Source organism: Anabrus simplex, chromosome 3 (genome assembly GCF_040414725.1).
Source record: "Anabrus simplex isolate iqAnaSimp1 chromosome 3, ASM4041472v1, whole genome shotgun sequence".
NCBI lineage: Eukaryota > Metazoa > Arthropoda > Insecta > Orthoptera > Tettigoniidae > Anabrus > Anabrus simplex.
The window spans coordinates 347,313,729-347,328,933 of NC_090267.1; the positions used below are offsets into that span (position 1 = coordinate 347,313,729).

General features: G+C 41.3%; 1 protein-coding gene across 1 annotated transcript in view; it reads right to left on the bottom strand.

Annotated features, from left to right (window-relative positions):
• Window positions 1-13,844, bottom strand: part of cv-c (crossveinless c) — a 399,421-nt gene extending 385,577 nt beyond the window's left edge. Inside the window, exon 1 of the mRNA XM_067144480.2 lies at window positions 13,787-13,844. The gene's annotated coding sequence lies outside the window, so the exon portion shown is untranslated. The remainder of the gene's footprint in view (window positions 1-13,786) is intronic.
• Window positions 13,845-15,205: the final 1,361 nt, after the last annotated feature.

The window sequence follows — 15,205 nt, forward strand, 5'->3', positions numbered from 1 at the left end:
TTTGTTCTACTATTTGCTTTACGTCGCACAGATACAGATAGGTCTTATGGCGACGATGGGATAGCAAATGTCTAGGATCGGGAAGGAAGCGACCGTGGTCTTATGCCTGATGTAAAAATGGGAAACCACGGAAAACCATCTTTTTGAGCTGCCGTCAGTGGGGTTCGAACCCACTATCTTCCGAATGCAAGCTGTCATAACGAAACATGTTGGAAATCGAAAGCTCTCTTGACCATTCAACCAATGATCCTAACTAACATATTGGCCATACCAATCATAGAGAAGTGCATAGTTGAATGGACACTGTTGGTATAGCTGCTATGAGCAACAGAAATATACTTTTGGAGATTAAGAATTTAAGAGCAGAAAAGGAAGACCGATTTAAGAGAAATTATGAGGACAGAAAGTAAAAGTTATCGAGTAGAAGAGACCTCAATGGTTTGAACGGGTGGAAAGAATACGTGATGGAGGATTGTCAAAAGTTAGCGATTGATTGGCAGCCGAGTGCAAGGAGAAGTTGTTCAACGGATGTCTGGAATGACGGAGTGCGAGATAACATGGTTCAAAGACGACAACGAAGACACAATGAACAAAACCAAGTGGCTGATCACAGAAGAAAATAAATAATAATCTCACATGAATTATTTAACAGATATTTACCGAAGTGGGCGACGTACAAACTTCACGACTTATTACTACTATGATCGCCGTCGTTATTGCATGTGTTAAGAAACAAACATGCCTTTGCTGGCGAGATGTAGTGTTTACAGTGCACTATGTCTTCTGGTATGGGCTATATCAAATTTGTTACTTTCATTGACCTGTCACAGTCTCATCCTTGGCTTTGACAATATGAAAGTGACTGAGGTATGAGTGATGCTAGTAATACCATTCCTTATGCAGCCAGTCCCTGTTATGAATGGTGTGAAAATATTGCTCATAGGGTCAGTTGGTGCATACATTTCAGTGGGCTTGGCAGACTGATATGTAAGAGCAACTGCTGGCTCGGTGAGGAAAGCAACGGGAAACTACCTCACTCCTCGTTTCCCTAGTACGCCTCTTCAGTGACGCCTAGGCTATTTATGACAGCTGTTGGCGAAGCTGCAGAGGATCAAACCAGCCTTCGGGCTGATTACCCAACATACATACACAAGAAACAAACTCGCTGGGCTGAAGTATACAGCATGAAACAAAACTTCCTTAGTCATCACAATACGAGAGTCGCAGGTGAATGTGAAACAAAAAACATTCACCGTCGTGGTATTGTCATGACATGAGTCACATGCACGTGTCTGTGGACGCCATCAATAAACCTCAACATTCTGTCCGTCCAATCGCATGGCTCCCCTCACTCGCAAACGAACAGTGGTAACTCTCAGGCCTTTCATTTTGCACTATGGACAAGCACAGACACTAAAACGTATAATTTATGAAATAACTCAAGCACGAAAACTAAATGTGCAAGCTATAACAAATTCCAGTACTTATTATATCTAACACTCTTAAAACACTAAATACATCTTCGTGAATATCTTGTCCTTCGGAAGAAAAGAAATATTTTATCGCGTTGTAATTCAAATATCCCCTAAGATGTAACTCTATAGAGGGTACGCCTAAATTCCTATTATACACTTTTAGGGCTTGTTGGGGGGACCTACTTAGACAATATTTAGAATATGAACCCATGTCCGAAACGTGCCGTTTCCCCGCTACAAGCAGACCACCACCGCACGTTTAAATGTCCCGCATCAATGAGTGGAGTGGCGTACATATACTGGTGTTGTTGCAGCGCTTCCGCGTCCACTTACAAGGACGCCTCGACGTGGCGACCACCCACTTCAACACAAACATTGTACCTGCATATTATGTTCCGGTACACTCGCACACGAACACCTGGTAGCAGGGGTTTATTTTCCTTGCATGCAAGGTATTCATTGCATGCGCTATAATAGCGCAAACCACTGTCTGAAGTGTAATTTTAGGTTGTTCCAAGTCATGTATTATCAATTTCATCTCACAGACATTCAAAGGTTCCGCACAACTGCACTAGTTCCTTTGCTGGACTACGTGTGGCACTGGTGTAGTCTCGCCATCTAATCCACTGTAAAAGGAAAGAGAGAGCAAAAGGACAAGTTAAGGACGTAACTCATTCAATCTTAAAATTTCATTCAGTGGCATAGTTCTGCAACCCTCCGCATGATGACACTGCCCTTGGATCTATGTCACCATTCACGTGGTACCCTCTGCCAACTGTTAGCAGCTTCGGAGAAAACCTGAATGTCCAAGGTAACCTCGAGCGGGAAGCACGGATTACCTCCTGGCGAGATGAGCTCTCTTCGCTACGGATCCCATACGGCTGCTGCATTTTCCAGGACTGGCGTTAACGCGGTTTTTTAAATTATTAATTTTTATTTAGATTCTGTTGCTGTCATTCCATTCAAAGAGTTGCCAGTATTTCTCTGCTTTGTTCTAATGCAGAGGTATACGGTCCTTTCAGTCAACTGAACTTGATGAAAATAAAGATAGCGTAACAGACTCTGCGTCAGAACTGCTTCACGCTTCACAACAAACAACACTCCTAGAAGTGTTAGATAGGAACCTCAGCTGCATATTCATACTCCAATTGCAACTACACCAGAAGAGGAACCTGAGTTTCTTCATTTATTAGGTAGTCTATGTATCCATTTAATGCTTCAATACACCTCCCCCCCCCACCACCACCACATATAGACCTAGTTCACAAAATTCCATGTAGTGACATTTTAACCCAAATTAGTGACTCCATGATAGTTGGCAACACTGAATCTAGCAGCTGCCCAAGTTCAGTAAAGACTACCCAACATACACTTTTACTGAGCAAACAAGTCTATTCAATTTATAGTAGTATTGATTTTCTTGCATAAAAAAATAAGAAAATAACACGAATATTAATATCATTCTACTCTTAAGAGTGTTAATGTTGTGAAAAAATTATATTCACAGTTTATAAGCTAATCTTAAAGGAAAGTTAGGGCATACAAGCTGGAATAAAAAACATTAAACGCAGGATATCATTTCATCGAATAAAAATAGCATTTTTCATATTCTTTAAATCACGCCAAGTAAAAATAAAATCAATTTGAAAACATATGCAAGTACCAGGCTATATCGCCGTTGCGTCTGAAAATATTGCTACGTGACAATGTTGTCGAAGAAGTACTAACACGCGGCAGATATATCATTAAGAACAATAATTCTTTGACAGAAATTCGCATAAAACTGAATCTTAGATAACTGAATCTTACACGCCAGAGTTCTAAGCTGAAATATTTCACACGATATTTCTGGGCATCATACAATTATTGCAAGGAATGTTCATATTTCTGTCGATTTTCCTAAAGACCAATTCAGTAAACTAATCGAAGCATATGGAAAATATTTTGATAGAGTACGACTTAAATCCGAATTGAGGGCAATGTTCACTTCTGAACACTTCAAAGATAAGACTGTGACTCAAATCCAGAAGTTCCTATTGACCAGTAGTCTCCATAGTAGTCTTCCTGAGCTTTATAAATCGTGTATTGTACGCGCACTTTTGATAGATTTTTGTACTGGGTTGAGGAGTAAGGAGGGAGCAGTGCCGGTTCCGGTAATACTGCCAACTGAATGGAAATGAAATCTGAATTGAATCGACAATACGATCGATCGATCGATATGAATTTTCTAAACCTTTATTATCTTACGCCAACAACTGTGTCACACACACAATATTCGATACCTTAAAGCACACTAGTTCTATGTCCACTTTTAACAAGTTGTGGGACATCGCAAAACAAAACTTGAAATTGATATTTCATTATAATCCATTGTTTCTATATGCTATTACACTGATTTTTTATGAAGCATGATGCATCTGAGCCGAAATTCTAAAGAATTTAAGTGAAAATTCTCAAAATGTTCTTATTTTAATGTGTTTTTTCACTCAAGTCGGGACATGGCACAACTGAGCACTAACAAGTATACCATTTTTGGACATAGTACTAACAGTTTTATTATGTGTCACAAAGGCGTAAACAGGATATTTTCAACAAATACAATATTTTAACCGCAAGGATAAACATTTATACCATTTGATAAGGCATTCCACCTTCCTCACCACAAATCCAGCAATATATGTCATTACATCACTCACAAATGGGGACAATTGTTCGAATGCTGGATGAGTACAGTAGTCATGATCAAAATCTGGAATGAGTGGGATATTTGAAAACCTGTCCTGTGATACTGCGAGAATTGCAGCTTGGAGCTCGATACACTTAATATCGATACTTTGAATACAATAAAATGTTCAATGGAATATCAAATGTAAAAAAGACACAGAACAGAAAGACCACCACTTGGTACGTTCTAATCATCCTTGCCCGCTGTCGGTGTCCATACAGCTTCAACACAGACATCCTTTTCAAAAGGCAAATTTTTGATGAAGCCCTTTTAATCAGATGAGATTACACCATTCTTCACCAGATTCAACAAATCTTTCTTTTTCTGGATTGAAATGGGCAGCTGAGCACTGTATTTTACTTTCAGAGAAATGTTTGCCCAATCAATTTTACATGGATTCATCACAATCTCGTGGAAATCGTCCTTCACACCATACTTGAAGTGAATTGTCGAACAATTTTCTTGGAAACGAAACCACTTTACGTGAAGCCAATTCACTTTCTCATTCATAGAATCACTTGTTCAATTCTTCATGACTTGTTTTGTCAGCTGTTCTAAGTCGTACACACTGTTGTAGCTCGGTTGAATGACAGTATAAGGCCGAGGCTTCTTTCTGGCCATTTCTATTACAAGTTTATACTCGTGTGGAGTATGAATAGTTTTGTGTTTTCGACATTTCTCTATTGTGGCATGAATTGAGTTAGCCTCAAGGTAGCTATGGCCACTCTCCATATATTTCAAGTTAGAGTGCATTTTGGTATTCATTGTGTAGAGCAAAGCAGAAAGTACATTTAATTCCTGTTCTGCCCACCACATGTATCAACATACAGGAATAAATGCTCAATTTCTGGATGCAATTGCTTAATGTAACTCAGCAGGCAGCTGCCAATTTCTGCATTCCCTTTCCTACCATGAGCCTCATTCCACAAGTAGTAGGTTCCATTCTTGAATGAATCATAAGCTATAAAGTTAAAACTGAGAGTTTTATCTTATAGTAAATTTGGAAGTCCCCTGCAAAGAGTATTTGGAGTATCGCTTGCAGGTCAAAACTTCCACACACAAACTTTGGATTGTCATCCGCAGTTTAGGTATCTTCTTCCTTCATTTATCGTATTTGAAGCTTACGAGTGATGTGCTCCAAGTAGTCCGAGTTGGTGGTAGTTGTCTTGGTGCGTTCCGCCTCGGTGCACATCGAGCATTGATCCTTCTTCAGGGTGAAAATGGCTTAGGATGGTTCGAACTTATTAAAAATCGCCCGGAATACAGATTCTGATACCTGAGGGCGATTCGCACCCTTGCTGTACGGGTAATGTAAGGTTCGTATTTTTATGTCCGGTGTCAAGTAGAGACGATTGCTCTTCTTACTACAGTAGTGAGCAGGAACTTTCGGAAACGAGTTATGAAGGCACGAGCGTGGCGAACAACTCATTCTGGAGTTGCATTTCGAGCTGGTCGTCCAGCCCTCCGATCTCGCCCTAAGTAGAATCCGTGAGGGCTCTTATACTGCAAAGCCGCATTTACCACACTCGTTGAAGTAGCAAAGGTATTCAGAAAAATCTTTGACATACTCGAACTGCATTTCCAGATACATTTGGCAACGTATACTTCCTACTGACTTCTTTATTGAATTCCGAATCAGGTTGCCATTTCCTCTTCCGATGAACAGGTTGCTCACTAACATAGTTGCACAACATACTCTTTGGCGTTCGTTATTTTCGAAACCATAACATTCGTCGAACAGTGTTTGTTGGTATTCTCGAGTAATGTTCGTTAGGCATTTGAACCTACATGCAATGCCATACAGTTTCACAGCCTTAGATGGAATAATTCGGCCATTTTGACGTCGCTGTAACTTTTGCCAGCCTGCCGATTTACCTTTTTCACGTTTCTCTTCCAGTTTGCAGGGTCTACAAAATGTCATATTTTCAGATTCCAACTCATCCAACCACCAGCACAATTGATCTGCCTCTGTTCTCACTTCTAATCATATGCAAAATAAAGACATTAATACAGCCTTCAGTACAAATATGAGGTTTTGATTGTTTTCATAGGTAAAGAATGAGTTTAATAAGATGATAACTTACCGATTTAGTGTGTAGTATAACAAATATAAAAGAAGTCTTCACAGTCAGTATTGACACCATGCCACTCATTCACGATTAACACCTACAGCTATTATGAGAGCCAGAACAATTGCAATTTCTGTCACAAATTGCTGTACAGGACCGTCGAAACAACACGAGCCAAGGCCAATAATGAATCAAGAACATGATCTACGTCCATTCTTGTTTCGTGAAGTAAATGCACACTGATACTATGTCCGGACATAGCACAATTGAGCACGTGAGACTTGACAACAAGGAAAATATCAGGACATAGTACTTGTGTGCGCTTGTAAAGAAAACAGGGGAGGACATAGTAATTTTAGGTTTCTTGATTTTTCTCGTATTTCTCACTTGGTATGGGCAAAGAACAACTGTGCATTCAATGCCGTTTCCCATGACCAATCTGGTGGTACCAATATGTCGATATCCCAAAAAAGTGGACATAGCACTTGTGTGCTTTAAGGTATCGATATAATATTATATAACATTTCTCGATGCGAAAATTGTTCCTAGCATGAATTCTATAGTTTGACTTTGCTGTGTAAACAACAACAGTACGAGTACTTAAAGTGTACACCAGATGTCACACAGTGATCATAAGCGATTCTTAGTTTGTGTTTCAAAGGTTGTCAATACGAATCTCGAAGATAACCGAGGTCGACCGATTCAGCACTAGGGTGTCCATCTATCACTAAAAAGTGCACGTACAATACATTGGTTACAACTATTCCTGCTACGGCGCTACATCATCATTATCATCATCATCATCATCATCATCTGTAGAACGCTCTTTTCGGCCCTAAAGCGAATACAATTATTCGTCCGCAATTCCAAGAGTCGTCTCTCTGCATTAGGAATAATGTCTATAGTGGGGATGGAGGCACATTCGTGTACGTGGGGCTTTGCCCCTTCTCCATTCACCATCCCCGAAATGTATCTACAGTTTGTGGAAAATAAATAAATAAATAAATAAATAAATAAATAAATAAATAAATAAATAAATAAATAACAGAGAAGGATCATCTTGTTGAGTTGAAAGCAAGTGAGCACTTCTACAGTGACGTCACCAAGAAATTCTGAAAAAAGAATCGCAGGATCGAGTTCACGTACTAATACATGTAATTAATTAGGGTGAGTAGAATTGGATTTATTAACTGCATGGTTGCTAGTTGCATACCTCCGTGGGGAATCCAGGATACCCACTGCCTGGTAGTCGAACATCCGCCGCCGCCATAACCCATGCAAGCAGATCTCCCTCCACTAAGATCTCGTAAATTCGAACTCTTCTTCTTGTAAGTTCTTGTAAGTGGACGTTGAAGCATAGCAACAACAACGCATGTATTCCGCTTCGCCCATTGACGCAGGAGACGCGGGACAATTAAACGCGTGGTAGTGTTTTTTGTAGCGGGGAAACTGTACGTTTCCGGATATGGGTTCCTATTAAAAATATTGTCTACTCGATCACCACTAACAGCCCTCAAAGTATGTGACAGGGATTTAAATACACACTGTATATACGCAGCAAAGTCCAAAGTCAAGTATTAGTAATTTTACGAGGAGGACAACGTACCATAACGGAATATGGATATAGGACAATATTATCCTTTATTTTACGTTCTATACTTTTTTTTACAATTTTGCTTTACGTCGTACCGACAGATAGGTCTTATGGCAACAGTGGGATAGGAAAGGGTTAGGGGAGGGAAGGAAGCGACCGTACCCTTAATTAAGGTACAACCCCAGCATTTGTCTGGTGTAAAAATGGAAAACTACGGAAAAACCTCTTCAAGGCTGTCAACAGTGGGGTTCGAACCAACTATCTCCCGAATGCATGCTGAAATACATGACCCTAACCGCACAACCACTTGCTTGGTCTATACTTTATTGAACACAGTACAATACACCTCTAAATAGAGCGCAAACATCTTATTATAAGAAGGTAATGATGACAAATTTGCTGAAAATAAACTTAGAACGCTTTGCTTCCGACACACGAGTTTATCCGACTTTATCATTCGGTTCCTTGACTGAATGGGTAGCGTAGTCTAGATTTCAGAGGGCCCCGAGTTCGATTCCCGGCGTGTCGGGGATTTTAAATGTGTATCGTTAATTCCTTCGGTTCGTGGACTGAGTGTCTGAGTTCGTCTCATTACACACCTACACGCAACACACTAGTAATCACCATAAAACCACGTAATAGTGATTACATCCCTTTCGCATAGCGTTGGTGTCAAGAAGGACATCGGGCTGTAAAACTGGAGACAATCCAAACACCTGCCGACCCCAAGATATTTGGAAAAAGCCAGCAAGAAGAATATCATATCATTTTGAAGCTCTGGGTACTTCACTAGTAGGATCTGTCCTGTGGTGTCCACAATGATCATTATTTTGGTCGCAGGGTATAAAGTAGGACACAATGAAAGTGTGTGCAAGAACAGAAAACCAGCCGTAGCCAATCAACTCTTTCTGCCTGCCTTGTTCTGTTCAAAAAACAGTGTGACTTGCCCAGTATCTTAGGAGAAACAAAAACCAACCTAAATGTGCCGTCCAGAGGGCCAAATCAAGTGACACGATTCAATGTGACAGGGGCTATTTCTGTGTTAGATCATGGTTACCATGGACATCGCATTTGTGTCTGGAATCAGAAGAAGTCACATATAGGTTATTCTATGTATACTGGTAGTAACACTGAACCCTCATACGAAGATTGGTTGATGTCACGTAGCCTCGTAAGGCGAAGTTCACTATACTGCGCCTGAACTCTGTAGACAGGCATTACAGGACCCGCAGTCAGCAGTGTCCTTGAAACGATTTACCTTGCTTTTGCCACTGAGCTACAAGCGAATTCTGGGTTGATAGTTTCCCAACCTTCGTTGCTCAATCTGCTGGTCGTTGTCAGCATAGTGGGTTGGATTTCGACTGAGGTCAGCGGCATTCAAGGATGTTTTAATTCGATACATCCATGCAGTTGGTTTAAACTAACAATAACAAGAACATGTTTAAGGTCCCTTTAATACTTATACTGTAGATATCAAAAGACGCCGCAGAAGAATTTTGCTCAGTAAAGGAGTCCTTAAATGAGCCAGTATATTTATCGACAAGAGTCTCTCGCATTTAGCCAGCCCCGTGGTGTAGGGGTAGCGTGCTGCCTCTTACCGGGAGGCTCAGGGTTCGATTCCCGGCAAGGTCATGGATTTTTACCTGGATCTGAGGGCCACGTGATTAGAAATGAGGAGCTATCTGACGGTGACATAGCGGCTCCGGTCTAGAAAGCCAAGAATAACGGCCGAGAGGATTCGTCTTGCTTGCCACACGACACCTCGTAATCTGCAGCCCTACAGGCCTGTAGTGCCATGGGGTTAGGTTGGGAGAAGGTCCGATTCGTTGGCTGAATGGTCAGCGTACTGCCCTTCGGTTCAGAGGGTCCCGGGCTCGATTCCCGGCCGGGTCGGGGATTTTAATCGCTTCTGATTAATTCTTCTGGCTCGGGGACTGGGTGTTCGTGTTATGTCCCAACACTCTCCTCTTCATATTCATACAACACAGCATACTATCAAACACCACAGAAACACGCAATAGTGATTACATCCCTCCATATAGGGTTGGCGTCAGGAAGGGCATCCGGCCGTGAAACGGAGCCAAATCCACAAGTGCGACGCAGTTCGCACCCGCGACCCCACAGGTGTGGTAAAAAGCGGTAGACAAAGAAAGAAAACAAAAGAAATAAGAATGCCAGTTGGGAGAAGAGAAAAAGAGATATCGGGCATATCTTGAGACACCCAGGACTTATTCAGTTGGTTCTGGAGGGAAATATAGGACGGTAGGCGAAGGACACGACATAAATACGACAACCAGATTAGAGTAAGTGTAGGATGCAGTACTTAACGTAGAAATGATACTCGCACGGAATAGGGTGGTACAAAGAACTAGATCAAACCAATCAAATTATTACTATAATTAACAAACAAAAACACAATCACCCAAATTAAGAACGCATTATTTCTGTACAGACGTAAGTTAAAATCAATATTTCTGGAATGTTTACTACATGTACTGTAGATGAAATGAAATGTCGTATGGCTTTTAGTGCCGGGATATCCCAGGACGGGTTCGGCTCGCCAGGTGCAGGTCTTCCTATGTGACTCCCGTAGGCGACCTGCGCGTCGTGATGAGGATGAAATGATGATGAAGACAACACATACACCCAGCCCCCGTGCCACTGGAATTAACCAATTAAGGTTAAAATCCCCGACCCGGCCGGGAATCGAACCCGGGACCCTCTGAACCGAAGATTATTTTCAAGTACATTTCACCGCAGATCCACGAGTAGAAGAACGTTTTCAAACGTTTGAGACTTTTTCATGATATTTGTTTTATGTCGCACCGATACAAACAGGTCTTAGGGAACGATCTGATAGGAAGTTCGTGGTCACATTAGGAAAAGTAATTCAACGATTTCTATGATGTGTTGTGTATTTGGGCCGGGGGATATAGTTTATTTCCCTTCCTCTATTCATAAATTTTAATTGAGTTGAAAATGCTACACAAGGTCGGCGGTGAGATGTGATTGAACCTACTGCACATGAACCTCTAGAACAGGGATGGCGAACCTTTTCCAACTAGTGTGCCATTTTAGGTCTGGATTATTATTCTCAACTGTCTACTGTGCCACTTATTTTCGTTTGTAATGGATACAACCCCCGCCCCCACTCAGCACCGCCACTACCGTCTTCCATCCCTAATTCCAAATTATGTTTCACAATATGTTACATTGTAAAATACCAAATACATGTGATTGCATGTTTCATGGTCGTATTTTGCCAATACCTCAAAAATACTTACTAGCTATGTCATTTACGTTAGGTTCATAACTTGTCTTCACAACGTTTTTTTGTAGAAAATAGCTGTTTGTAGGCGTATGATGACCCAAACAAAGAAGTAGCGGTGTAACAAGTTTCTTCATGGCCGAAAACTTTTGTGGGAGGCTGTTTCACTGTTCAAGTATTAAGTTCTCCGGTTTCTGGAGAGAGTATTCACCATCAACAGCACACTCGATTTTCACTAATGCTTCATCAAGTTGTAAGAAATTTTTCACCCAGATATGCTTTCTTAAAATTTAGTCAACTCCATTTCTAAACTATCAATATCTAACCACTCAAAAAAGAAAAACTCATTTCTGCAATATGAAGTTCTGAAATTAAATGTGACAGCTTCTCCAAATCTCGAAATTGGGACAATTTCTTGGCAACTATTTGTCTTACAAAGTTCACAACAATAAACAGTTACTCGTTAAGAATAATTACGCGATGCTGGCAACCACACACAAGCCAAACTTCACTAATTCACTGATGTGGGTGAGCGAATGGCTCGTCGGCGACTTCCGGATCTATCAGTGTTGTAGTGTTGCCATAATGCACGTTCGAATGGAACTAGAATTTAGATTTTCGGAATTTATTTCTTAAACCTAGAACACTATGACTATACGATGCACACGATATGTATAGTATATACAGTAGCACAAAACGTACATAAATACTTTAATATGTGCAGGCGGTGTGCCACCGAAATCGTGTTCGCGTGTCACCTAATGACACGCGTGGCATAGGTTCGCCATCCCTGCTCTAGAACATATTATAAACAATATTTTAGGGCGATAGGAACGTGTCTGTATTATTACCAGATATACTAACACGTAAAACATTATAAAACATCTCATAAAGTAATGGTAAACACTAATGTGAATAGAAGCAAAGGAGGCATGTTTGCTCAAGGTCGGCCAGTTGCCCCACTTGACAACTCCATGATTTTCACTCTCACTATTGCATGCATACAGATTTAACCGGGGCATGGTAACTTGGGCATCCACAAATATCCTCCAACCACTTTCCGTGCTCTTCGCTAAACTTCTTCAGTACGGATGACAATGTCTTTTCAAGATTAAATTGCTGCCTAATTTATAAACATCGGAATAATTTCATACATTGTGACTTGGAATTTCTCAAAAGTACTCACTCAACATCCGCCTTAAAATTGAGCACGGTCATTTACTTTGGAAACTCCCAGGATGACTAAATCTGAGTGTAACACTGTCAATGGGAAAAGAGCGTACGCACGTTTCAGTAATTCGTTCTAGAATAGAAGTGTCGTTCTTAATAATGTTATTTGCTTTACGTCCCACTAACTACTTTTACGGTTTTCTGAGACGCCGAGGTGCCGGAATTTAGTAAAACAGGAGTTCTTTTACGTACCAATAAATCTACCGACACGAGGCTGACGTATTTGAGCACCTTCAAATACCACCGAACTAAGCCAGGATCGAACCTGTCAAGTTGGGGTCAGAAGGCCAGCGCCTCAACCGTCTGAGCTTCTCAGCCTTGCAGTGTCATTCTTCCTCCCATTCCAGACCAGAATCATGACGATGCTTCGAGTGTTACACCACTTAATCCATTTATCCCCTAAAGAAGGTTCCAATAACAAATTATAGGGCAACATAAAACACAATTTAAAATCTAACTAATCTATAAAAGAAATCAACCTACCTGGCAGTATTACTAGAATAATAATTCTCATTAACTATTTTCGTTTAATCTTGATAATGATAGAAATAGTAGGGCTTCACTGTCCCAACTGCTATTTCTTAAGAGGGTCAGTAAGTCTTTTGATACGCGGCTCTTCCCCGTATAGGTTCTACTGAAACATTTTATAGAGGCGCGGCTGTGAGCCTGTATCCGGGAGATAGTGGGTTCGAATTCCACTGTCGGCAGCCCTGAAGATGGTTTTACCTGGTTTCCCATTTTCACACCAGGCTGTACCTTAATTAAGGCCATGGGCGCTTCCTCCCAACTCCTAGGTTTTTCCTATCCCACCGTCGCCATAAGACCTGTCTGTGTCGGTGCGACGTAAAGCCACTAGAAAAAAAAATTACTGTCAATTAGATTGCGGTTTGAAACCGAAATCGTATGTTCAGAAGGCCGGTTCTCTTAGGAGTTAAACCGGTCACCATACTACGTATTTCTCTTTGGATGAAACTGAAAGAAAAAGAGTCAAACAAGCTCACCAGTTTAATTCTGAATGGTGATGTGTTGTCTTTTCCCTTTCCCTTCTTTCGAAGACCCCTGGCTGGAACAAACCACTAGGCCTACCGTTTTTGTATTTTCCGATTGAACTTGAAACGGAATATTCTTCCTGATGTCACGTGGTTTTGTTATAAAAAATTGTAGTTGGCGGGATCGGAACATCGGCACACAATAAGCCATCATGGCATTTTCAGGTACATGTTGGAACGGATTCCTGTCGGATCAACAATTAGCGTAAGTATAGAGAGCAGTTGTCGGAAGGATTTTCTGTAGTTATGTGCCCAATGTTACCACGCCGGGTTAAACAGACATGCGCACCAAACACTGTCACACGCACACCAGTTGAACAGCAAGCAACACACTTGTGGTAAGTGCCACTATGCCACTAATAGTGTGTTTACATACCACGTGACTGCTGCAGCTGAGCTGGGCCGACACTGACACGCAGCACGCACTCACACGCAAGCACGCACGCACACTGACTGTTCCACACTACTCCACTCCTCTCAAGAGGCAATGCCGCTCACTACTGAACTGAGGCCTGCTTGGCACAGGCTGCGTGTTGTGGTTCGGGCGACGAGGACGGTCTAGAGTGGGGGGCGCCAGGGAGTGAGGGGGAGTGCTTCCTATCTCCACTACATAACTAGATAACAGTTTATCACTGTGCAAATGAAATTCCCTTCTTGTATCACCCCCCTCTACAGCCGATCATGTCTGAACTTTCCTTCCTGCCTTGGGAATTCTGTAATATGCTGCTCTAGTAAACGGACAGCCAGGGAGTGGGGAGGAGGAAGTATTTCTCCGAATTTTTCTTTTTTCGCATTGATGTAAAGTTCTCGGCCTTTAAGGAGATACTATACTCTGTTTAGTCCGGCCAAGCGGTGTAGGGGGCAACTCAACCACCTGTCACCTGGTGGCCCCGGGTTCGATTCCCAGCTGGATCAGGGGTTTTTAATTGTAATTGATTAATTTCCCTGGCCTGGGAACTGGATGTTTGTGTCGCCCTTAACGTTCCTTTCCTCACATTCAACACTCTACACTTCCTCAATTCCAGTTACACGCAGGTTCATATCACATGGTGCAAGTAAGGGCAAAAAATCTCTATAGGTCGACGCCCCAAACAAATAGCATTTAAAAAAAATCAGTTTACCTATTATTAGTAGACTATTAGATTTTGCGTTTAATTATTGTTTGGACTAATTTATTGGTATAAAACCGTTTTTTACCTGAAGGTCATGCCCAGAAAATCATTCTAACATCAAAGGCCAGTGGCAAAATTATCCGTCGTGTGTTTTAGTAACAAATAATAATAATAATAATAATAATAATAATAATAATAATAATAATAATAATAATAATAATAATAATAATAATAATAATAATAATAATAATAAATTAAAAATCACAAAATATATAATAATAATCCTTTCAGTTTCAGATTAATAAAAACGAGACAAGCCAAAAAAATAGAACAGATAAGCACGTGCTTACGGTTTCATTTTTACTGCATGAGTCCGCCTGTGTGGTGTAGGGGTTAGTGTGATTATGTGCTACCCCCGAGGCCCGGGTTCGATTCCCGACTCTGCCACGAAATTTGAAAAGTGGTACGAGAGCTGGAATGGGGTCCACTCAGCCTCGGGAGGTCAACTGGGTAGAGGGGGTTCGAATCCCTCCTAAGCCATCCTCGAAGTGGTTTTCTGTGGTTTCCCCATTTCTCCTCAATGCAAATGCTAGGATGGTACCTAACTTAAGACCATTTCCCCATCCCTTGTACATCCCTTCCGATCTTCCCATCCCCACACAAGGTCCCTGTTCAGCATAACA